The sequence below is a fragment of the Hypanus sabinus genome, chromosome 14, assembly GCF_030144855.1.
Source record: "Hypanus sabinus isolate sHypSab1 chromosome 14, sHypSab1.hap1, whole genome shotgun sequence".
Classification (NCBI taxonomy): domain Eukaryota; kingdom Metazoa; phylum Chordata; class Chondrichthyes; order Myliobatiformes; family Dasyatidae; genus Hypanus; species Hypanus sabinus.
In genome coordinates, this window is record NC_082719.1 from 36580592 (window position 1) to 36606025 (window position 25434).

Below are 25434 nucleotides of genomic sequence, written 5' to 3' on the forward strand. Positions count from 1 at the left end.
TTCACTCACTGCTCCTGAGGGAAGGTCCCTGCATTCGAGTTATCACTCTGTCCCTCAATACTGTCGGCGGATGGTGCTGGAGCAAGATTTATTCAATGCTGATTGTAGGGTAGGACTCCAGTTCAGGCTTTGATGTGCTCTACTTCTTGTCACTCGTTTTTATTGCTGCTTTTAGGCATTTTTTGAATCACGGTGGCCTGCACGTGGGGGAGGGGGTGGTTGATGTTTGGTCTTTTTCTTTGAATGGATTTGATGTTTGATGTTTCTCCTGGAACAGTTTGATTCCATGGTTCTTTTTTGTTTTTGTGACTGTCTGAGGGGAAGGCAAGTTTCAGGATTGTATACTGCATACACACTTTGATGTACTTTGAACCTTTGCTTAGGCAATGAAGAAGGTGGTGAGCAGAACCATATAAGGGAGCGCTGCTGGGTAAAAGGGAAAAGTAAGAGAAATCAGGAATAGGGGAATGAGTGGATGGAAGGTGTGGCTGAAAAGCAGATGAAACCAGTTTGGGTGAATCAGTTAGAGCAAGAGAGATGGAGTGCAGTTACCTGAAATTTGAAAATTCAATATTCATACAGTTGGAGTTCTGACTACTCAGATGGATTATGAGAAATATAGGATATTTTCCCCTAGCCTCACTCTGCTGGTGGAGATGGACAGATAAGTGTGGGAATGGGGAGGGAAATTGAAATGTCCTGCAAACAGAAATTCAAGATGGCCTTTGCAAACAGAGTGCAGGTGCTCAGCAAAGCAGAAACCCAGGCTGCATTTGGCCCTGCCAATGTTGAGGAGGCACATTAAGCCAATCAAGGTGTAAAATGGACAAGGTTGGAGGAGGTGTCAGTCAGCCATGCTACAGAAGCTCCCAGTGAAATTTCTGGAATGATACAAGATGTCATGGAAATGTTTAAACAATTGCAGTTCCTTCAGGATACAGAAATATACATCACTATCAATTGCACAACACTAAACAAAACAGCATTATGTAATTGAACTCTATTGTCTTACTTAGACACTAGCTAAGTAGTTCCTCTCTTGCAACTACACCCTCTTGCTTTGTTTCTTTTTAACCGCTACCTTCATCTAACACTGTCAATAAAGCAGAAACATTCACAGAGAGCTGCATGGGATAGGTATTGACAAAATGTTGAATGCTTTCCAAAGGGAAGTTGAGATACAAAATTACATAGGAGGTCTCTCGGTCTCATGACCTCCTGACAACAAAAGATTGACAAGGTATCATGACAATACCCAAAAGAATTTTACCCATCTAATTCATTCACAGGTACTGATTGAACTGCTAACTGTTTTCATTACCTTATGCTTTTTTTTTGTACAGATCTAGCTTGGCTACAGTTCCAATATGCTTCACTCTGCAGCGGGAAGTTAAAGACAGGCAGATGGATTAGAAAATACTGCAGATGCTGCAAGTCGAAAAGGCTGGGAATGATGAAGAGGACAGGCGGCATCTGTGAAGACATGTTAGTAAACATTTCAGATCTTTCTGCCTCCTACTTTCTATTTCTGAAAGACTAACTTATAATGAATTCTCTCCACTTAATTAGTACTAATTAGGATGAAGATTTACCGTATTGGTACAAATATGCATAACTTAATAATTGTTGTCACTAATCTTTCATCCATCATATACAGCTGTTGGGACACAATTTTTAACAACAAAAAGGAGAATTAAATTGATTGAAATGCATGCGCTTCTCTGAAACATTAATGGAGGGCTTTTTCTGTTATTTGTTAAGTACCTTTGGTGAAGTTGCTTGTCTTTCAAAATCTTTGACTATTTTGCCAGCAAAAAGTTGGCATGTTCTGATGAAAAACAGCATAATTTACAGGCAGTAGGGAATTACGCCAGCTCTTCACAATAATTACAGTTTAGCGCCTTAATAGTTAGGAAATAATCTGCTTGAAGCCCAGAAGACAATAGCAGCTGGTATTCCAGTTGAGCTGTTTGAAAAGTTACAATGCCAGACAGGGAAATCATAGGAACTGTAATTTGGATGTCCTGGTGAAGGGTCTCAGGTCAAAACTTCCACTGTTTACTCTTTTCCATAGATGCTGCCTGGCCTGCTGAGTTCCTCCAGCATTTTGTGTGGCTGGTATTCCAGTTCAGCTGTTTGGGAAATTGCAATGCTAGACAGGGAAAATCATGGGAACTGTAATTTGGATGTCCTGATGAAGGGTCTCAGGTCAAAACTTTCACTGTTTACTCTTTTCCATAGATGCTGCCTGGCCTGCTGAGTTCCTGCAGCAGTGTGTGTGTTGCAGAGTAGTGTGCAAGCAGTTCTGATTTCAAAGGAGGTACCATCAATCGAAGAAGACAGTACTTAAGGGAATAAGAGCATTGTTGTGACAAACAATAGAACATAGCATGGCACTCTATAGAGAGTTAATTATATCAAGTCAGTTTGATCAGGAAAAAAAAATGTTAAAAAGCATAGCAGGCGAGTGAGCAACAGGGAACCAAACAAAGACAGGTACACAATTGATGTTACTTGTATGAGCTAGAAATTCATCAGGCTGTGAAAAGCTTTGCTAAAATGGCACTGGGCACAAGATCCATGCCCATTTGTCTTAGCATTATTTGTACATGATTTTTGTGCACAGCTCATGCAAACAATTGCGTGCTTTGGAAACATCACTTTTGTTGCTTTAATCCATGCTAAGCTTGAGTGACTTCAAAAGCCTTGCAGACCTGCCAAAGCTGACCAGCATTAACTGACATTACAAAACAAAAATCCTGCAAATCTGAAATTAAAACAGTAACACGAGGAATGCTCAGCGTGTTGAACTGCATTCCAATGAAAGCGTTCATCTGAAACATTAATTATTTTTTTCTTGCTGCAAATGTTGTTTGTTTTATTTTTCTGCTTTTGCATGTGATGAAATTTGATGTTTTGCACAGCAGAACAGTGAAGACATAAAAATTACTACAAGTTACAAAATAAATAAATAGTGCTAAAAGCAACTAATGAGGCAGCGTTCTCGGGTTCATGGACATTTAAAAATGTGATGGTAGACGGAAGAAAGCTGTTTTTAAAACATTCAGCGTGGTCTTCAGGCTTCTGTACCTCAACCTTGATAGTAATAGTATGAAGAGGGTATGTATTGGATTGTGAGGATCTTTAATAATGGATGTTGCCTACTTGTCGCAGCACCTCTTCATGACATGCATGATGACAGGGAAGGCTGTGCCATTGTTGGAACTGTCTGAGTCTACAACTCTCTGCAGCCTCTTGAGACTCTGTGCATTGCAGGTTGTCTCTCAGACTGTGATGCAACCAAACATCTGTAGAAACTTGAAAGACTATAGCAGAGGGCTAATCATGCAAACTTGATGTGTACATGTGTTGATTGTCAGAAAGCTGGGTATGTTATTACTGATCCCCACTGACTGTAGTTTCCCAATAAGAACATTGAGGACCAAATTGCAGAAGGGGGCAAAGGCCTGGGTTTTGAAACTTGACGACTAGTACCAAGATGATGATGGTGTTGAATGCCAAGCTGTAATTAATAATCAGCAACCTGATGTATGTTTTGTGGTTGTCTTGGTGCTTCAGAGCCAATTAGCGAGTCAGTGGGATTGCATCTGCTGTAGACCTGTTTTGGTGGTAGATAAACTGCAGCAACTGCAATACCTTTCTCAGGTAGGAGTATGGTCGTTTTTTTTTTCATCCAAGTCTCTTTCATGCATCACATATTCTTCTTCCATTAAAATCTCTTCTGCTACATCTACAGGATCTTGATGGATTTAATCATAGTCATGGAATCAAACAAAATGGAACCTACTGATCTCATGCCCACCATCAAGTACGCATTGACAATATAATCCCTCGGAAACATATTTTATTTTCTCCATATTCCCATCAACACACTCACCTGCACACCAGAGGGGATATACTGTAGTCAATTAAACTGCTAGCCCAATATCTTTGGGATGTGGGGAGCAACTAGAACTGCTATGTTAAAGATTGAGATGAATATTATCCTGCTTTTGCTAATAGTCTAAATTCCTTAGACAGGCCCAATTTAGACTTGTTCTAAAACTATTCAATTTCAGAAATGGCAGCAACACCAACATCAAAGAGAATGTTTTCACTATAAGAGCACAATCTGACCTCACCATGACTCCCTTTGCAAAACTATTATGCTGAGGTCAATGGTGATGTACCCTCTATCCTGCTCACTGCAGACCCAATGTGACATCCTACTGGATTTGCTGCTGAGCAAATTTAGATAGTACTCCTGTGTCCTTGCTTCTTCTAAGAAATGTTCATCTGTTTCACCATTTGAGGGAAATAATGGCAGTAACCAGAAGGAGATTTATTTGCCTGTGCCTTTCCAGATGCCAAGGAATCTCATTGGGGTCTGAATTTAAAGTCATGGTCATTCAGGGCCACAGCCTTCCAAATAAATACCATTATGCCATTGCTTCTGGTGAGACCATCTAACCTGTGATACAATTTACCCAAAATTGTGATGGAGCTATTTGGGCCAATGGCTGAATAGGTTTTAATCAGTCTGGCTGGTTGTAAAGTATCCATGTGGAAATAGAATGTAACCAATTCACTTCAATGTCTGAGATAAATAGTATTACTTACTTTTCTAGTAGTTATAATCCAATGATCTTTGCTATGGTATTTGTAATCTCAATATTCTTTCTTCACTATGTGTTCTCTTACTCTCCCTATTTATGTCCTTACTTCGCTGCATGCAAAATCATCTGAATTTTGTTCAAAATTGCCAAAGGACTATGTGAAGAATTTAATTTCACTACTTTCCCCCCGATTAATAACCCCCACACTGTGATTGAATGCTCTCTTACTATGATTCCACACTATGTAATCACACATGTGTCAGACCACTGCTGCACAATTAAAATCAAATCAGCCATCATCCAGACCTTGCTAAGTCATGTTTGTTCTAACCTATTACTTCCCATGATGGAGTTCTACCATTTACGCTACTTCCGTACAGCAGATTTTGCAGTGCTCACAGTTTTGAATAAATGTGGGATTATTTTTCCAATGATAGCATAATTCATCAGTTACTATGGTGATGCATTTTAGGCAAGCATCTGGCGGAGAAGAATACAATAGGAGGTTCCCTGCTGGTTGTTACTTGAGTGTTTAAGTCTTATCTGTTGGGAAGAACCAGACTATAACTGAAGATTAATTTTCAAAGGCTCTTATTTTCTTACTTCTTCAGTTAGTTGTCTTTTTTTAAGGATTTGCTGGTACCTTTCATTACCAGACTGATATATGAAGCAGCCTACTTGCCCAAGTACAGAAGCTCATAACTGTGGGTACTTGGGAAAGTTCTTAGCTGTAAATAACTCTCTTAATCAAAATGTCATATTTGCAGAATAGAGCTGTCAAATGATATCTAAGGTATACAAAATACTGAAAACTTCAAAGAAAAATTACATATGAATCAGAATCAGATTTATTATCACTAACATATGACTGAAAACAGTAGCAGCAGCCATATAGGGCAAAGATATAAAAACGGGTGGAGCATTGGTAAACATTCCAGTGTAGCAAACAAAGAACTTTAGCACTAAGAACATAATGTCACCTAAACACAAATAGAGAAAATATTTGCTGATTTCGTCAGTTCGTGATTCCTGGACAGAAATAGATTCTCAAAGTTTACATTCTTTAAGGCTATGAATTTTCCATTATAGAAAAATTAACACTGCACAACATTATATTTAAAAATGTAAATAACTGTTCACGTGATACCTTTTTTGAATCATTGAAACATTGAAATATTCATTCAAAGTCAAGTTTATCATCATCTTAATGTGTGTGTGTATATATATATCTTCAATCAGATGATAGTAAATGTATAGATATCTATAATATATGTAGATATCAAATCAAAAGAAACATTTCTCCAGACCACTGTGCACCCACACAACATATATCACACATAGCACATAAACCAAAATATTATACCATAAATAAGTTAATAAAATACATACAATTCAAAGTGCATTTAGTAAAACACAACCCAGTAAGTAATACATTAAGCAGCTCACTGCCCCAGTGACGAGACTTTGTTGGAGGTAGCTCATTCATTAATCTCATAGCTTGAGAGAAGAAGCTGTTACCCAATCTGCAGTCCTAGTCCTGATGCTTCTGGACCTCCTTACTAATGGTAATGGGTCAAAGAGATTGTGTGATGGGTAGTAGGGATCCTCAGTGATGCTTTAGATCCTTTGTCTGCAATGCCCTTGGTTAATGACACAGATGGGGGGAGGGAGACCATGATGATACCCTTGGTGGTTTTTACTGTCCTCCATAGGGTCTTTCAGTCCAATGCCTTGCAACTTCTGTACCACACAATGATGCAGCTAGAGAGGACAGTCTCAATGGTGTTCCTGTAGAAGATGTTAGAATAGTGGCGGGGAGTCTTACATGCCTCAATCATCTCACAGAGCGTAGACACTGCTGTACCTTCTAGTCTGGTGAGGAGGTGTTTTGGGTCCATATTTGATTGTCCGTTATGTGCACACCATGGAACTTCGTACTCACTCCCCAGGAGAAAGCCATTGATGTGCAATGGAGAGTGGTTGGCCTGGGCCTTCCTGAAATCCACAATCATCTCTCCTGTCTTGTCCACGTTGAGACTCTGGTAGTTGTTCTCAAATTATTTGACAAGGCTCTCTAGCTCCGCTGACTCATCATTGTTGCTGATGAGGACAGCCGCTGTAGTACCATCAGCAAACGTGATGATATGGTTTGAGCTGAATCTGGCAGTGCAGTTATGAGTCAGCGGCAGACTGAGCACACGGCCGTGGTGGGCACTAGTGCTCAGCATGATGGAGCTTGAGATGTTGCAGCCGACTCGGACTGATTTGAGTCTTCCTGTCAAGAAGTCCAAGATCCATTTCAATGTCAGTTTTTCTGATATTAATGCTGCTCACACAGTTCTCTTGTTTATAGTCCTTTTATCTGATGCACCCAATTATAGTCAGTTAGTCGTAGTACTAGGAATACATCTCAAGAAGTATTCCTAGTAGGAAATGCTGCCCGTGACCTTCAGTCTATTAAAACTGACATATGGAAAGCTCAAGGGTGATAGTACTCCCTTCTCCCCCTTCAAGTTGCACCAGCTGCAGGAGCTGGTTTCTAGTGAGATCAATGAAATCATTGAACTACTCTGAAATTACTACTCTGAAATTCTCTACAGATTCAGTTCTGATAAGCCAGACTTGGGCTAGAGTTTGCAGTTATTTCTGAAATGATTCTGCACAAAATGGACCAAACAAGCCTTTTGTCAGAGAGCAGTGCATTTCCCCTCTTCATATTCAGTCTATTAGATTCACCAGATCAATATATTCCACAATGAAATGCTCTGTTGCATGGTTACTTAGTCATCATTAATCTCTTTACTATCGAGATCAGTGTCAAAATAAAATAGAAAGAGATTAAAAGTCTGCAAACCTAAATTAGCCCCACAGCATCATATTGTTAAATATATCAATACTGCAGTTCTTTCTACATTGGTATTCTATTTATGTTTGCCTTTTCCTTATCTAGTTTTCTTCATTATTGCCTTTTTCAAAGGTTTTTCGATCCTCATAGTATACATTCAGAAGGATTAATATTAAATGCTGTTAAGGAGGGTTCTCTTAATTAATGCACAGTGGCTTCAGGTCAATTATTTTATCAACACAGGTCTATTGATTTGAAATGAATTCGATTTCACTTCAATAGTGATGTGGCTGGCATGTTAGTAAATTGGTTTAATATTATCACAGATACTGAGGTACAATGAAAATCTCTGTTTAGCATGCCATCTCTACAGTTCATTTTATTACATCAATGCATTGAGGTAATGCAAGGGAAAACAATAACAGAATGCAGACTGAAGTAGTATAGTTACAGAGAAAGTGAAGAGCAGGTAGATAGTAAGGTGAAAGGTCATAGCCTGGTAGACAGTGGGGTCAAGACCTCATCTTATCACATTAGGGAACCATTCTGTTTTTTTAGAACAGCAAGTTAGCAGCTATCCTTGAACCCGGTTTTATACACTTTCAGACTTTTGTTTCTTCTCCCTGAAGGGAGCGAGGCAAAGAGAGAAAGTGCAGGGTGGGAAGGGTGTTTCGTTATTCTGGCTTCTCTACGGAGCCAGTGAGAAATGTAGACAGAGGCTATGGAAGAAAGTTTGGCTTCCAATATGTGCTGAGCAATATGTCCACAACTCTCTGCAGTCTGTTGTAATTTGAGCAGAACTGTTGTCATACAAAGTCATACTGAATCCATAAAGGATGCTTCCTATGGTCCATCTATAAAAAGTTGTTGAGATACAAAGTGAAAAAGTCTCATAGAAAAATTCCAATGGCAGACAAAATGACACCTGCCAGTGCAATAATATTAGGAGCATATGAGAAGAATCATTAAGCTTTCAAGAACCTTTCAGTTCAGAACTTTGCAGCACACTATAAAGTCAATGATTTTAGTTTAAAAAGATGCTTAAAACTTCAGTGGTACAGCAAGAAAAAAGTGGCATAAAGGATCAGCTACTTACATTTTAGGTATCTGGATTATGATGTTTCATGTGGCATAGGAACATTTAAGTTAGAATTAAAACCTCAAGGCTATACATCAGCTGTTCTATGCAAGCAATGGCTGAAACTCATTGGTTTATAAACTACTACCAGCCTTTCCAACATTCATTACCTTCCCTAGCTACAGAAGAGTCAATGTCCATGTTGGGCTTATTAGCAAAATCAGAATTTTCACAACCAATCTGGAAGTTATCCTCAATCCCAGGGGACTGCCAATGCTCAAACAACAAAGACAAGAGTTTCTTTCATTTAAACAACTTTGCTTTCTCTGTTCATGCTCAGTACACAAGGGTTGCCACATTCTTACCCCCAATTCCCCTTCCCCCCCTTGCCTGCAAGCCCATAACAGGGAAAGTGTGCATCCTAACTAAATGACTAAATGCTTTTATAGACCAAAGGAACTGAACTCAACAATCTCCCACCTTTTTTATGTACATAAGGACTGTCCACTGGTTTAGATGTATTATTTTTACCTCTAGCTGTTAGGCCTAATAGTTTTTAAAATACCCTATACTCTCACTTAGTGCCTTCAGTGTGCTAAAAATAAAAATAAAATTTTAAAAATATATATATTCACACAGAATACATATGTACTCAAATATTTCCTTTAGGATATGGGCATTAGTTCTAAGCCTTCCTGTTGATACAGTTCTTAAGGTACTAAATACCTTCATTGAGTGCCTTCAGCAGCACAAGAGCTTCTCCATGAGTCAGTCAACCAGTTGGTCCTCTGTAGTTGACCAGAGCATGACAGGAAGTTTCTGTACTTGGACAAGCTCCTTGATGCTGCTTATCTCTCGATGAAGCTTCTCCTCTGCAAATGACTTGGTGGATGTGATGACATCAACTAAAGACTAGTTGTCTGTGACACAAGTTGTTTGTGAAATGTTCTTCTTTGGGTTACCAAGGACAAGCTCAGAACAGAATTTGGCCAGATATACAGCACGGTCAATACCTTCAGACATAGTGAGGTTTCCTCTTGCCAGCAGTCTATGTAAAACTCTTTGGGCCCTTTTTGATTGCCAACAAAGATCTTCTCTCTTCTCCCATCAGTATAATAAAATGCCCCCCCTGGAGTGCCTCCATCAGGGAGATTTCCAAGGATTTCCAAGTGAGAAAATTGCATTTCCTCTGAAGACAACAAGTCTCAGAGAACCACCTTTCCCTAGCTGTTGAAACTTCAAAACTGCTTTTATCAGCAGAATTCTGAGATCAGAGGCGGAGGGAAGTGATGATGATGCTAAACGGTGACTCCTTTGCCTGTATCTTCAGAAACAGCTCTATTTACATCTTTAAAATCTTTATTTTTCACCTGTCAGGGTTCTATTGAAGACCCTGACCTGGACGTTAAATGCTGACTACGGTTATTTGCTGGAATGGGACCTGCTCTCGGGGTTTCATAACTGGCCATTGTTCGGTACGCCAAAGGTTCGGCTTTGGAGGCCTAGGATCTCAGGGCTCTGGAGAAGGGTGGGTCAATGGTTGGTGTCATGGCAGGAGCCCTGTGTGTCATTGGGGGAGTTGAAATATCTACGGCTGTGTGCCCAGATCTTTGGACACAGAGCTCGAAAAAAGTGTTGTAATGGTCTTTTAACATCGTAAACCAACGAGTTGTTTGTTATGTCTCCCCGCTCACTGTGAAAATGGAAATATCTCTTTCTCCCTTACTGGGGAAAGGGGGAGCCTGTGGTATGTCAAATACCAGGTGTAACGCTAATCTTTGGGGTAACTACAAGTCTATGTCTTTGCTATTTCTTTGCTCGTGCTTGAGTGCTCGGTGGCGGGTGCCGATGCTTTTTTTTGCCATTTGGGGGGAGGGGGAATTGTTGCTCGCTGCCACTTACACGCAGGAGGGAGCGGAGCTGAGGGGGACTTTGGGGTTCTAACATTTAACTGTTGTTCATTCTTTGAGGCACTCCTCTATTTTTGTGAATGGTTGCAAAGTAAAAGCATTTCAGGATGCCTATTGTATACATTTCTCTGGCATTAAATGTACCTTTGAAAGCTTTGGAACCTTGAAACTATCTTGCTTACTTCATGTAAAGTTTGTACTGTGGCATTTTTTGTACTAGATGCCAAGGTGCAGGCGTCAAATATGATGTCAGGTCTGTTCTTCTTTGCCACCCATAGTATCTGACCTATATGACCTGAGTTGCTCAGCTTCCTCTTCACTGAGGGGTGCATCCTGTTGTGTGGCACATGAGGATTCCATGTGGATTGCCAGAAGATTCTTGATGTGGCTTTCTTCGTGCAGTTGTACTGCTCCATCAACAGCAAAGATGTCTATCCCAGAATCTCTTATGGTCCTCGCATCAAACCTGAAAAGTTGACTTTTGCCAAGGGATGACTGCTGTGGCAAAGTTTTGTGAGCCTCCCATTGTGAAGTCATCTACAGGATAGGCAAGTATTCAAACCACATGACATTCTAAACCATGCCGGTAAAGAAACAGCTGGATCCACTTGTGACACCCTTCCACCTGTTCCCAACATTATTTCCTTGACCTTTTATATCAGTAGAGTAGTACATCTGCTAGAGCATGCATACACTTTTTGAGTTCCCACCATGTTCCTTCGCTTCTAGCTTCAGGTGGGGGTTTAATGTGAATGTCACATGGCAGCTTCATTCCCTGTAGGAATGGTGATTTTATGTCCAATGGGATTGCCAATGCTTTTGACATATCACTGAGAGAAGCAGTCCGAGAAACTCCGATGCACATGTTGGCGAGTCTTTTTGGAATTCTTTTATGTTCAGTTCCTCAAAACTAGCCACCAGGATTGCTTTTGGTGTAGTTCCTGTTGGGGCTTCTTTCAGGGTACACACCTATCTTGAAATCAATATCTTTTGGTCAATATCTCTGACTTTCTCAAGCGCTCTATTATTTCTCCAACTACTGATTTCACCGTTTTACAAATTTATATGACATCTCCTTAGTTACTTGGACATCTTCATCTTGACATTTCTCAGGTACTCCAGCCTGATCTATACTTGGTTCAATATGAAGTCTATCTACAGATGACACGTCGACTGGTCCTGCAGTGCCAGCAACTGTGACTGGTTCTAAAAAATTCAAGTTGTATCAGCTTTAGTTTCTCCCAGTGGCTTTGCCTGCTTGTCCTAAGACTTCAGCTTTGTATGAGTTACCAGTATCTTGATCTTCAAATCTCACATTGTCCTGTTTTAAGACTGAAACTATTACATTATCTTTCCACTTGTGATGATTTTTGTTCAAGAAAGTCTATTGAATCCCCAGCTGCATTTTCTTCAGCACTGTTGGTGCCACTGCTGAGTAACTCTGTTGGGTCCTCAGCTGCACTCTACCCATCACTGTCTGTGCTATATGACACTGTATCTGTAAATGCTTTTCATTGTTTGTGTCATTCTCCATGGAGTTCTGATGGTCTTCAGATTGTTCTTTACATATTCTGGAATGACACACTCTCACATATGTACCTCCATGTACCACAAGTACTGCAAATCCATCCTGACCAATGACAACTCCAGGACCTTTCCATTCTGTGCATTCTGCTCTTTTGTAATGCACTTTGTCCCCGTCTCATATTTCTCATCTACAGGATGGAACTGCGCCCTCAATCCTCATCGAATTCTCACTGAGCACTCTGCTTCAGTGAAAGCCTTCCTTGACACATGCAGTGCTTAAATGTGTTTTCCAACCCATTCTCTCCTTGTAGTGCCTCTAGAGCAGGTGGTCTCTCAACTAGTACAGGGGAAAGGGTTGGATTCTGACCAAACACCAATTGATTGTACCATTGTACATGGTATTCTTCACCACACTCCCTTGCTCCAGTTCATGTAGGTCTACAGTTACTGTTTCATTGTAATCAGATACTTGTTGCAGACCAACTGCAGGCCTGGGCCCGAGCTTTCCAAACTTTTAGCATGTCTCATTGCTGCAAACTATTTGATTTGGAATGGTGAAATGGCCTGTATCCTTTCTGAACTCCTGAGCAGTTTCTGAGATCTATCAATCGAAGTGCGTCCAAACTGCTTTTGAAGCTTCAGCAAGGCTTTGTGCTTCTTTTTCTGGGGTCATGTTCTCCATGATAGTTAGTACTTCATCCTCACATTGATATTAATAATGCCTTGTCCTAGAATTTTCACACAGTAGTGTCCAGAGCTGATGAGCTCAAGAGACACTGGCCATTGAAACATTGTTGCTTAGTCATTCTCTATATCCAGTACAGCTCCTGCTTTCTTGAGAGAAATTTTGCTCAAGAGTAATGGAATGTTCACTGGTACCACCTCCGTTTCACTGTAATAGTTTGTCTCCCCTATTTTTGAAGGAAGTTTCGCTTTTGGTAGAATGTACAATCTTTCCATCTCCAAATTTGAATGTTTTGTAACTGAGTGTATCTATGTTCACCAGTTTATGCACTTTATTCCGGGTTAGTTCATTTACATAGCTTTCAAGCCATTTTTCTCCTCAGGTTGTGTGTGTGCATGCTCTATCAATATCAGCAGATCCTAGAGATTCCATCCAATGTCTCTGCATGAATAAGTGACTCCTTTGCAAACAATGTTATATGGCACTCTTCAACATCTTCAGATTTGTTATTTGCTTCAGCCAGCTGACTACATGGACAGTTTTTAGCCAGTGATAAGTAATTGGACGAACCACACATTTCAATCTACTGCCATACATGATTAGTGGATTTGTGCCAGGTAATGGTACTCTTGTCTGGTCACGCTGGAATCTACAGTTGCTACACTTCTGTTACAGTGAAATATGCCATTTCCTGATGCAAGCTAATTCCAACTGTTGTCCTGGAGGTCTTATCTCTACAAATCTTCCTCAGCGCTGATTTCGTAAATGCAAATATAAGTTTTATACATGCAGTTGACACTGACTGTCTGTCCTTTGTATCTAGATACACAGTATCTAACAATTTAAAAGCTAATACTGCATCAGGAAGATCCAATTTGTATTTATGCATTTTATTGTACTTTTGTTTAAAATCAATAATATAATCAGCCATATTTGTAGAACAGTCTCTGGAAATTTTATCAAAGTTTGAATATGCCTCATAAATCCAATCCTTTTCTTCCTTCAGAAAATCTGATTCAAGTGCATTTATTAGCCTATTCATACTGTCATCTTTGTTCAAGTCTTCCACTGAAATTCCTATTGTGGTGTCTCTCGCTTTTCCTTAAAGTGGCTGTACAACTGCAGTCCTTCCCCTGCAGCCCAGTCCTTCCAACAAATTGTGGTTTGTGTTCAAGAGATTGTTTGATCCTTCAGTACAAGGTCAGGAGGCAGCCCACTGACTCCCGGAGCTGTGCCAAGGGAAAGTGGCCATGAGGAACTAAGCCTTAAATTTCTGCTGCTTGCTGATGAGATGGGGTGAGACAAGTGATTCCTCGTCACTGCTGTCCAACGTGAGCTGAGCGCAAGGGAGCAGCGCGAGATTGCACTGCACAACAAGCAGGACAGCCTAGATGACCCTATAACTTTGACCATTCGAAGCAAAAACTAGGTGATTGAGTTGTGCAACGAACATCGTGAGCTTCTACTGTTTAGATCACTGTCTGTCTTCATCCTTTGCTTTGTCACCCAGTACCCAGCACACCGAGGAGCTTATGCAGGTGGGGTGCATACACTTATTGCAGGAACAATGAGATTGGCACAGGAGAATCGATTCCTGTCTCTATCATGGTGATCCAGTAAACTTCTGGGCAAGATGTCCCAAGTGCCCGGTAAAAGTGGATACATGTTAATCGGAATGAGAATTCAGATGGGTTGATTCTTCATGCAAGCATCTTCTCCTAATCACATAATGCTCCCCTCCCTGCTTCTTTGTTATGGGTGGTCCCAGACCCATGAGCTTCAGGCATTTATTGGCAGCTGGGGATCTCATTGATATTGCTCTGGCTCATGGGTGGAGAGTTCTGACTCAGCAGTTCAGAGAGAATATAAGACTAGATAGTCAGGCTTTGGGCACCAACAGGTCCACCTTTCTATAGAGACTCTCCAACTTGTGCCAGTATGCAACTATAGAGACAACTTTCCTTCTATAATATGGAGTCTCCTGGACTGTCGCTGATGCTTGGCTATCCCTGGCGATCTTGACACAACCTATAGATCGTTTGATCTCTGAAGAAACTCCAAGAATGAGGACCTACGTATCTGTCTGCCTGTCTGGATCCAGCTCAAGCCCTTGTCAGCGTAACCTTTCCTGAGGTCGCTGCTAGTGTGGACTTGTCTGGCGTTCCGGCTGACTATGTTGACCTTCTTCAGTAAAAAGAAGGCCACTTTCCTGTCTCCACGCCAGCCACACATCTGCACCATTGATCTCTTACTCAACACTAGTCCTCCCTGAGGCCAGCCCGTTACCCTCTCTTGTCCTGAAAAGGTGGCCATGGTAGAATACATCAAGAAGGCATTGCACTTCACTTAGGATTTATCTGTCCATCAACCTTCTTTTTTGTCAGCAGGAGGATGGCAAGCTCCTGCTACTGCTGCTGACCATCTGGTCCGATGCTGTAAGTGCCCATGGAGATGAGCCAGGGTTTCTCTGCTATGCACTCAGAAACAATATGCCTGGCAGGCAGATCTTCTCCTCTGATAGGTGAGGCCTCTCAAGTCAGGGAAGAAAATCTGGCTGGCACCTAGAGATCTTCCTTTGAAAGTTAAGAGCCAAAAGCTGGCCCCACACTAGGTGAGATTATTTGTAGTGGAGAAGGCTATCAACTGAGCCTCATATAGACTGCGGTTAACATCATTGATGAAGATTCATCCAGAGTTCTGTATTGCCCAGCTCAAACTAATGATCTCCTCTCCTCTCCCCTTGCTCCAGTCACACTTCCCCACTCTTCTTTGCTTGGTGGTTGGGTCTTTGGTCCATCCTGTGCGGCGCCTCCTGACATCTCGCTGCATGCGGGGCAGGGTCTAGTATCTCCTGGACTGAGAGCATTAGGATCTTGAAGAACCTTCTTGAGTTCCAGCACATGATGTCCTGAACATGGCTCTCATCCGGGACTTCCAGCAGTAATAGGTCTCTGGTGCTTCAGAAACTGAGCCTAGGGAGAGGGGCCCTATCACAGCTAAGGAGCCTATCATGGAGTCAGGGCATCTTTCCCAACGGGCTGCAGAACAGGGTCAGCAATTATACTCATGAGTATGCATCGTCCTGCATTGAGATTGTATTTAACTCCCTTAGTTCAATCTTGTCAAACCTTGACCAAAACACAGGAACATCACTGCTTTCTACTTACTTTTGTCCTTGTTCTGGGAAGGACAACTACCGGTTAGATTGACGCTGTAAAAAAAAGCAGCATTTATTTAGTATTAAGTAGCTGCTTCCAAGCCACAGTGTCGACATTAGCTTTTAGTTTGAGAGTTTTAGTTAACGGCCCTACTGGCCTGGTATTTATTGTATTTCCTTCAGTTCTGCACAGTTCTTATTTAAATTCAGTGAACTGTTCATCTTCTTCAGTGTCTCTCGCTCTGCACTTGGGCCATAACCATATATTCCTGTCATGAGGTCAGGATCAAACCCAAAGCTCCAACACTGTGAGATAGTGTTTCTACTAGCTGGGCCACTCCGCCATCGCCTAATTAGAAACATTATTCACATATTAGTTTCAAAATCTGACACATTTAAGGCTTAATTAGATGCAGACCATTTTGTAATAAGGTTAAGATCTTCAAAACCAATCTTTAGTATTTCCAGGTCGGAATGTGATCATTGGAATATGATGGCTGTTGTCAGTTTTGTATGGTAATGGGGGTGAACATCAACATTTTCACATTTGACCTAAAACATCTCACCAGGAACTGCTGTTTTTAGATAACCCTGCTGTTCACTTCACCACCAAGACACCATGTTTTGTAGGCAGGTGAACTGCTTGAGTTAACCTGTAACTTTCAAAATTCACATCAATAATAACTCTCCCAGTTATTGATATATAACTCAGTCTCCCTCAGATTGAAAATTATCTCAACTTTATTAGAAATATCACAGCAATGGCATATAATGATCTGGAAATTATTTTTTTTTAGGCCAGTCATGGGACTAAAGAGTTGCCATGAATTTACAGAGGATCTTGCCACAGATACAAAAGAATTCAACATTCAAGAGGAGCGCTGTCATCTTATGATACCGAATTTGGTTGTTGTGTGGCTATGACATTCTCCCTTTAGTTAAACATTATTATTTCCATCAAATACAGAAAATCCTGATTGCTTTCTGAAACACCTAGATGATTGTCAATGCCGCTGACCTACAGAAGAGACCTGAGATATTGTTTCAATAAAATACACTTAGTGGTCACTTTATTAGCTATGCCCACTGAGTGTATTTTCATGGTCTTCTGCAGCTGTAACAATTCACTTCAAGGTTTCACATCTGCGCATTCAGGGATCCTCTTTTGCACACCACTGTAGTTATTTGAGTTGCCATCGCCTTCCTGGTCAGCTTGAACCAGTCTGGCAGATCTCCTCAGACCTCTCTCATTAACAGTGCATTTTCCCCAACAGAACTGCCACTCGCTAGATGCTTTTTCTTTCCTTCACCATTCTCTGCAAACTCTAGAGATTATTGTGCGTGAAAATCCCAGGAAAACAGCAGATTGGGAGATACTCAAACCACCCTGTCTGGCACCAATGATCATGGTCAAAGTCACTTAGATCACATTTGTCCCCATTCTGATGTTTGACTGAACAACAACTGAGCCTCCTGACCATGTCTGTATTAATTTATTTACTGGATTGTTGCCACATAATTGGCTGATTAAATATTTGCATTAATGTGTTGGGGTACAGGTGTACCTAATAAAGTGGCCACTAAGTATATATTTTCCTACAAAAGAATGGAAATCTCTTCTGAAGGGAAAGACACTTGCTCAGAAATTCACTCCCAATCACTAACACTTCTGACCAGAGATATGTTCTGAGATAATCTTCATAATTTGAGAAGAGACAGCAAAGTTTGTATGGTAATTTTACATGTAAGTATACAGGAATGTATTAAAAGACACTGTGTGGATATTAACAAAATAACTTCTGGGACTTTGCTATTGTGATATCAATTATTTCCAGTTAAAATTGACTATATTCATTATTTACAGTATATTAAAAACAACCCAGTTGTGGAAATATTGTTAATAGCCTTGATATATCTAAGGTGTAGCTATCGTGTTTTCATTTCATTCAAGATATTTTCTTGGTGAGCTGTTGTCACAGGCATTTGATGTTTTGTAAGTTAGTTCTTATAAGTTTTCAATAGTGTTCTGCAGTTCTGGCATATTAGCTATTTTTTTAAGGAAAATAAGGCACCTAATATTTTTTAATAACTTTTGACTGTCATAATCAGACAGTCACAAGTAATGTATCTTCAATTGTTTTTAAATCTGCCAAATCTTTATACTTTATGATTTTAATTATTTAGAGATACAGCCCTGTAACAGGCCCAATAAGCCTGCGCCACCCAATTATACCATTGGAACAAATTGATCTACTAATCCATACATTTTTGATATGTGGGAGGAAACCAGAGCACCTGGAAAAAAATTGATGCAGTCGTGGGAAGAATTCCTTATAGACAACAGCAGGAATGAACAAGGCTGATGAAGTCCTGACGAAGGGTCTCGGCCCGAAACGTCAACAGTGCTTCTCCCTATAGATGCTGCATGGCCTGCTGTGTTCCACCAGCATTTTGTGTGTGTTGCTTGAATTTCCAGCATCTGCAGATTTCCTCATGTTTACATGTCCATGCTTCCCCATTTTAGAATATCACCATATTTTGGAATATATTTACGTTTCAGACTTGTGATCTTTCATAATCAGTTCATTCCATATATTGCATTATTTTGTTTGGGATCCCTGTCTTTAATTTGTTTTAAATTTGTCATGGTTTTGGTCGGTTGTTCCCCTTTAACACACCTTTCTCCCTGATCATGCCTCAATTTCAGTTAATTGCTGTTAGTTACCCAATTACCGTACATCTGGCTTTCAATCATAGAATGGGAAATAAAAACGAGGACCACCCTATCACAGGTTGCCAGTTCGTTGGTCAATCCTTGTGTGATACTTCGTTCCCTATTCCGCCCTAGTTCTAGAGAATCCCTGTGAATCCCATCTCCTTGTCAAGATCCCCCTGGTTTTCTGCTCTACGTTCAAGTCTACGACAGCCTCCCCAACTGAGTCGACGTGCCAGTGCCCTGCACTTGGGTTCTCCGCCGTCGCCCCTGTAACAAAATTCTTTTCAGTTCCTTAAGTTACATTTTTATTTCTTTAACCCACGGTGCCTTTACAGATTTCATTAATACTGGACGTCTTATTTATTTCTTACCACATAACAGTATCATGTCATTCTGCTGTTATAGCTGCTTTATCAGACCTAAGTTTTCCAATTTCATTCCATCCATGTAACCTTTTTACCTACCATACTTCCATTAAAAATATATTTTTTTAATGTACCCTTGGATTTTTGGCATTTGAACACCACTTGAATATTTCAACTCCTAAGCTTATTTTTTTTTTATCAGATGAAACATACTATACAATAAATTTTGCTTTCTAATATTCAAGAACTCAGAGCCATGTCAAACTTTATTGTTACAATCCCAGTTATTTTCAGGCTATTTTCCCATCCAAGTTCTCAGTCCGATGGGCAGTCCTTGCAGGTTTCCTGTGGAGTGATTACATTGATGTTGACTGTAGCGCTGATCTTCGGAGAGCTTTGGGCAACACCATGTGCAGTCAAACAGGCTGATGTGAACAAGCTGGCTCACCTCCTTTCACTTTCTCTCCTTTTGTATTTCAGGTGAACCCATGTTTCACTTACCTCATTACACTTCATGCTCCACAAATGCATTTCATAAGTTTTGTTTATTCTTTTAATCAAGGTTCGAATCTGTCTGGCCACCTCATGACGAATCCAATCATCCTAGACATTTGATCAGTAGGTCATGTCATTTTTAACTTATCTCAGCACCATTGATCAATTCAGCACCACTGAGTCCACATTTCATCTCTCCCATACCATTGTAGTGAACATTCCTTGATTCAGCAAACACAGCGTTTCTCTGTAACTAGGGTTTTCACAATTAATGTGAATGCCGTATTAAACAATGATAACGCGCTAAATCAGAGAGATGTATGTTGACATGCTAAATACTGCAGTATTATCATACAGAAAGTCAACAATTTGGGTCCACAAATTATCCTTGTGTAAAACAAGTGAGTTTAGAATTTGAGTAGATTAATTGTATTTGTGGAGAGTGGAAATATTCATTAAGTAATAAACGCTGAATGAATTGGTGAAATACTGATTAATAAATATCTCATGCACAGTTCATCATCATGCTGTGTAACATTACAAAAGATTATACACGTATCTCAGTTTAAGTAGTGTAAAAGTCTCATGCAGGATGCATAAAATAAAAATAAAAGATGTTCTGAAGAGATTTATTTTTCCTTTTATGACTCATTGCTGTGGATTATATGATTACAAGCAGTGGAGAGCTATTATATATAATTTCTTTCTCTCAGTTTAGGAAAGCTGAATGAGGAACAGTATCTATCAAAATCAGATTTCTATGTATTTTCTCCCATGGAAAGAAGCTTCGTGTTCTTCAAGTTCCTAAAGAAACTTAAAGTTCGTAAGTTATAGAGATCCAAGAATAGGTGTTTCAACTTTTTAAATTCTTATTTTCTAAAGCAGTACCACACAGCTCACAAACAACCTTATGCCACGATTACCTTTAATTATCTATCCAGAAACTCTCTGCACCGGTGGATGCAGCTGAAATCAGCTGAAGATTGACTTTTGGGTAGAAAATATACTTTATGTTTTATTACCACAAAGTTACAATTAGCGTTATGAAATAATTACTGGCGTTAAACTTTGCCACACAAGAAGAAAACGAGTGATTACATCAGTAATTACAGGACGTAATGGACATATTACATATTTTGCATCTGGTACCCCAATGTGTAACATTGAGATCTACTTGAGATCTTTTCAAGTAGAGTCAAATAAGCTCACAACAACAAAGGATGAGGAAAGCTGTTTCAGTTCATCAGAGCGTAGCGTCTGTGAAAGTAAATTTCACACTTATAAAGCTGTTGGCGGAAACTTTGTTTTGTCAGTAGCTGCATAAAATGCAAGGGGCATTACATAATGGAAAATGAAGGATAAAATGTGACACAGCTTTAGAATCAAGGGAGGAGGGATACTACATTATCTGTGGTATAATTAGTATAGGCACCAGTTGCATGTTGTGTTGTAACCATTCTAAACCTCAGAATGGTTTCAAACTAACTGGAGTCCCAAATATCAATTAAGCATTACAACATGACCACAGGAACCAGTCTGATGCCAGGGGCTCCACAGAGGAGATCTTTCTCTGTTTGTCACTGTGCTGGGTAGGCTAAATAAGATAAAACACAGCAATTTACAGATGCAAAAATGTGATCCAAAATCTTCCTCTTAATTTGTTTTCAAGATGTGTACATCATTTGAAAGAACAACATTGACTGGCCAACCCAAATTGCCCTTGAATTTATTATGAACAGAACTTTGGTGCAGTATGGTAAGAGCCAAGACTTACAGATCTTCTGTAATGTATAGACTGAAAGAGGAGGCATGTGGTATATAATAGCATGTTGCACAATTTGATATATTCCAAGTTAACTCTGTAAATTATTATTTTATAAATATAAGATTTGTGGTAACCATATAATTGATCTTTCAAGAATCATTAGATTCTGGAATGGTTCTGGAAGACTGGAAAATCACAGATGTCACTCAACCTATTTAGAAAGGAGGGAAGCAAAAGATGGAAAATTATAGGTCAGTTAGTTTGACTTTAATGGTTGGCAAGATGTTCAGATGGTTCTGTTTATTTTCAGTGAATGTATACAGCATATAACCTGAAATGCTGATAGTCTTCACAGACATCCAAGATAAACGAAACTCCAAAAGAATAAACAACAGAAAAGCATTAGAACATCCAAATCCTCTCCCCCCCCCCCTCCCCTGGGCAAACAGCAACAAATCATTGACCTTTCCCTTCCTCTCCCACCCTTTTCAACAATTCTTAAGGTTGAGGTTTTGGGATAATTGGAGGCATACAATAAGGCAGGCCTAAGTTTGTTTTAAATCTCAGTCACAAGAAAGTATGCAGATGCTGGGAACCCAAAAGCAACACACACACACAATGCTAGAGGAAATCAGCAGGTCAGACAGCAAATAGAAGACAGAACACTACAGCACAGGAACAAGCACTTCAGCCCACAATGTTGCACAGAACCAGCTTAAAAGGAAATCAAAACACCCAAATACTAATCCTTCCTACCCACACAATGTCAATATCCTCCATCTTCCTCATATTCATATGCCTATCCAGACATCTCTTAAAAGCCTCCAATGTATTTGCCTTTATCACCATAACAGGCAGCACATTCCAGGCATCCACTACTCTTTGAATAAAAAACTTGCCTCTCACATCCCCCTTGTTCCTAACCCATCTCACCTTCAATGCACGTCCGCTGGTATTAGACACCTTTACCCTCAGAAACAAATACTTCCTGTCTATTCTATCTATGCCTCTCATAACCTTATAAATCTCTATTAGATCTTCCCTTAGCTTCCTCTGCTCCAGAGAAACTACCCAAGTTTATCCAGTCTCTCATACTAGCACATGCTCTCTAAACCAGGCAGCATCTGGGTAAACCTTTTCTGCACCCTCTCCAAAGCTTCATTATCCTTCCTATATTGGGGTGACTAGAATGGTATGCAATAATCCAGATATGGCCTTACTAGAGCTTTATAAAGTTGCAATATAACCTCTTGAATCTTGAATTCAATCCCTTGACTAATAAAAGTAAGCATTGTATAAGCCTTCTTAACCACTTTATCAACCTGTGTAGCCACTTTCAAGGAACTATGAACTAGGATCCTAAGATCTTTCTACTCAGCAACACTGTTAAGGATCTTGCCCATAACAGTGTACTATTCCCTTCCATTTGTCCTACCAAGGAGCTACATCTCACATTTATCTGGGTTAAACTTCATCTGCCAGTTCTCTGCCCATATCTGTAACTGATCTATAACACACTCTATTTTTGTAAGTCTTCTATACTATCTACAACTCCACCAAGATTTACTAACCCACCCATCTACCTTTTCTTCCAGGTCATTTATATACATCACAAACAGCAGGGGCCACAGCACAGATCCCTGTGGAACACCACTAATTACAGACTTCCAGCTGGAATATGTTCCTTCTACCACTATACTCGGTCTTCTGTGCACAAGCCAGTTCTGAATCCAAACAGACAATTCATGCATCTTTGTCTTCTGGACTTGTTTCCCATGAAGGACTTTGTCAAACGCCTTACTAAAATCCATGTAGAAAATATTCATTGTCCGAGCTTCATGAATCTCTCTTTTTACCTTGTCAAAAAACTCAATCTTAAGTTGGTAAGAGATGACCTGCTCCACAAAAAGACATCCTGGCTCTCAACAATTAGGCCATGGGTTTCTAAATGTTCATATATCCTATCCCTAAGATATTTCTCCAGTAATTTACTTATAACTGACATGAAACTTACCGCTCTATAGTTCTCAGGATTTTATCTTGTTCCCTTCTTAACTAGAGGTACAAAATTAACCACTCCCCAGTCCTCTGAGACCTCACTTGTGCTTAGGGAGGACACAAGATACTGGTCTAAGTCCCAGCAATCTCATCTCTTGCCTCCTTCAATAACATGGGGTAAATCCGATCAGCTGCTGAGGACTTATTCATCTTAATACCCATTAGGAGACCCAACACTTCCTTCTCCTTGCCCTCCAAACATCCTAAATGTATTTATACACTCAGCATTATGGTCCTCCATATCCATTTCCTTGGTAAATATTGAAGCAAAGTACTCACTAAGTACTTCATTCATGTCTCCACATCCAAGCAGATATTCTCCTCTTTATCCTTGAGTGGTTCACCCTCTCCCTAATTATTCTCTTGGTTATGATGTATGTATGGAATGATTTGGGATTCACCTTAATCCTACTTGCTAAGATTTTCTCTTGGTCCCTACTGGCTTTCCTAATTTCCTTCTTTATTTCTTTTTTGGTTTAGTTATCTTCTTTATGTGCTTCTTTTGATCCTAACCTCTGAATCTTTACATACTTTTCCCTTTTCTTCTTGACTCCATTCATCACCTCTCTGGACATCAAAGGTTCTTTTATCTTCCCATCCCTGTTCTTCCTTCTAACGAGAACATTCATTACCTGTACTCTGTGCACTTGATCTTTAAACAATCTCTACATGTCTGATGTGGGTTGCCAGAAATAAAGTGTTTCCACTTAACTCTGCCTAATACCCTCATAAGGAAAAAGGAGAATGTTTGAATAAAAAAGGTGCAGGGAAGGGAAAGAAATTAGTATTGTTTTCTTAAGAAGATATCTAGACTGACAAATCCGTTGGAATTCTTTGAGCAAATAATAGGCAAGATGGACAACAGAGAGTCCATTGATGCTGTTTCCTTGGATTTTCAGAAGGCCTCTGACAAAGTGCCATGCATGAGGCTGCTTAACAAGATAAGAACCTATGGTATTACAGTAAAGATATGTACTGTACAGACAGAAGGTTGGCAGATTGGGAAAAGATAGAGTGGGATTAAAGGAAATAAAGGAGGTACTTTTTAATTGGCTGCAGATAAACAGTGGTGTTCTGTAGTGGTGAGTGTTGGGACTGCTACTTTTCATGTTATATGTTAATTATCTGGATGATGGAATTGATAGATTTGTGGTCAAGTTTGCACAAAGTACCAGGTTAAGTGCAGGGACAGTTAGTGTTCAGGGAGCAGCGAGTCTGCAGAAGGACTTGGTCAGATTAGGAGAATGGGCAAAGAAGTGGCAGATAGAATATAGTACGGAGAAATGCATGGCTAACTAAAGGTTAGCTTGCAGTTTGGATTAATACGAAGGAAGGCAAATGCAATGTTCACATGACTTTCCAAAGAATATAGCATCATTATTCTTAAAGAATTAAAGAATATTAAGTTTAGAATATAACAGCAAGATGTAGCGCTGAGGCTTCAAAAGGCATTGGAGAGACCACATCTGGAGTATTGTGAGCAGTTTTGGGCCACATATTTGTTTAGATGCTTTAGATAAAATTCTAACAAGCTTTTCTCATACCTTAGCTTGACTACAATCATTGAATGTTGTGAGTTCAGAAGTTTTAGAAACTGTTTGGGCAGCAGAGAAACCAAAGGATGGAGAGAAACATGGTAAAGTGTTGGAAACTTTCTAATTAAGCAACAAATAATTAATTCTAATTCTGGCTCAGGTGCTAAAGTATTGACATATAAATAGAAAGTGCTGGAAATACTTAACAGGCAGAACTATTGGACAGGGTCACAGACACAATATTTCAGTTCTGATGAAGGCTATTTGAACTGAAATTTAACACAGTCTCTTTCACCACAGGCACAGTTAGGTCTAGTAATTATGTCCAGCATAATCTGTTTTATTCCAAATTTCTAATATCTGCAGTTTTTTTTTGTTTCTCAGCTATGCAGGTGTTAGTACTCAAGCATGAGATGTCATCTCTGCTTATCTTAGTCATCCATTCACACCATTCAGGAATCCAATCAAAGTTCAAGATTCAATATTCAAGGTGCATTTATTATCAAGGTATGCCTGCAGTACACAACTCTGAGATTTGCCTTCCCCAGATAGCCACGAAACAAAGAAAACCACAGAAGCTGTTCAAATTGTTACCACCCATGCATAAAGAGTAAACAAATCATGCAAATCGCAGTAAGAACATCAACACCCCTCCACACAAAAAGGGGACAAATTGTGCAAA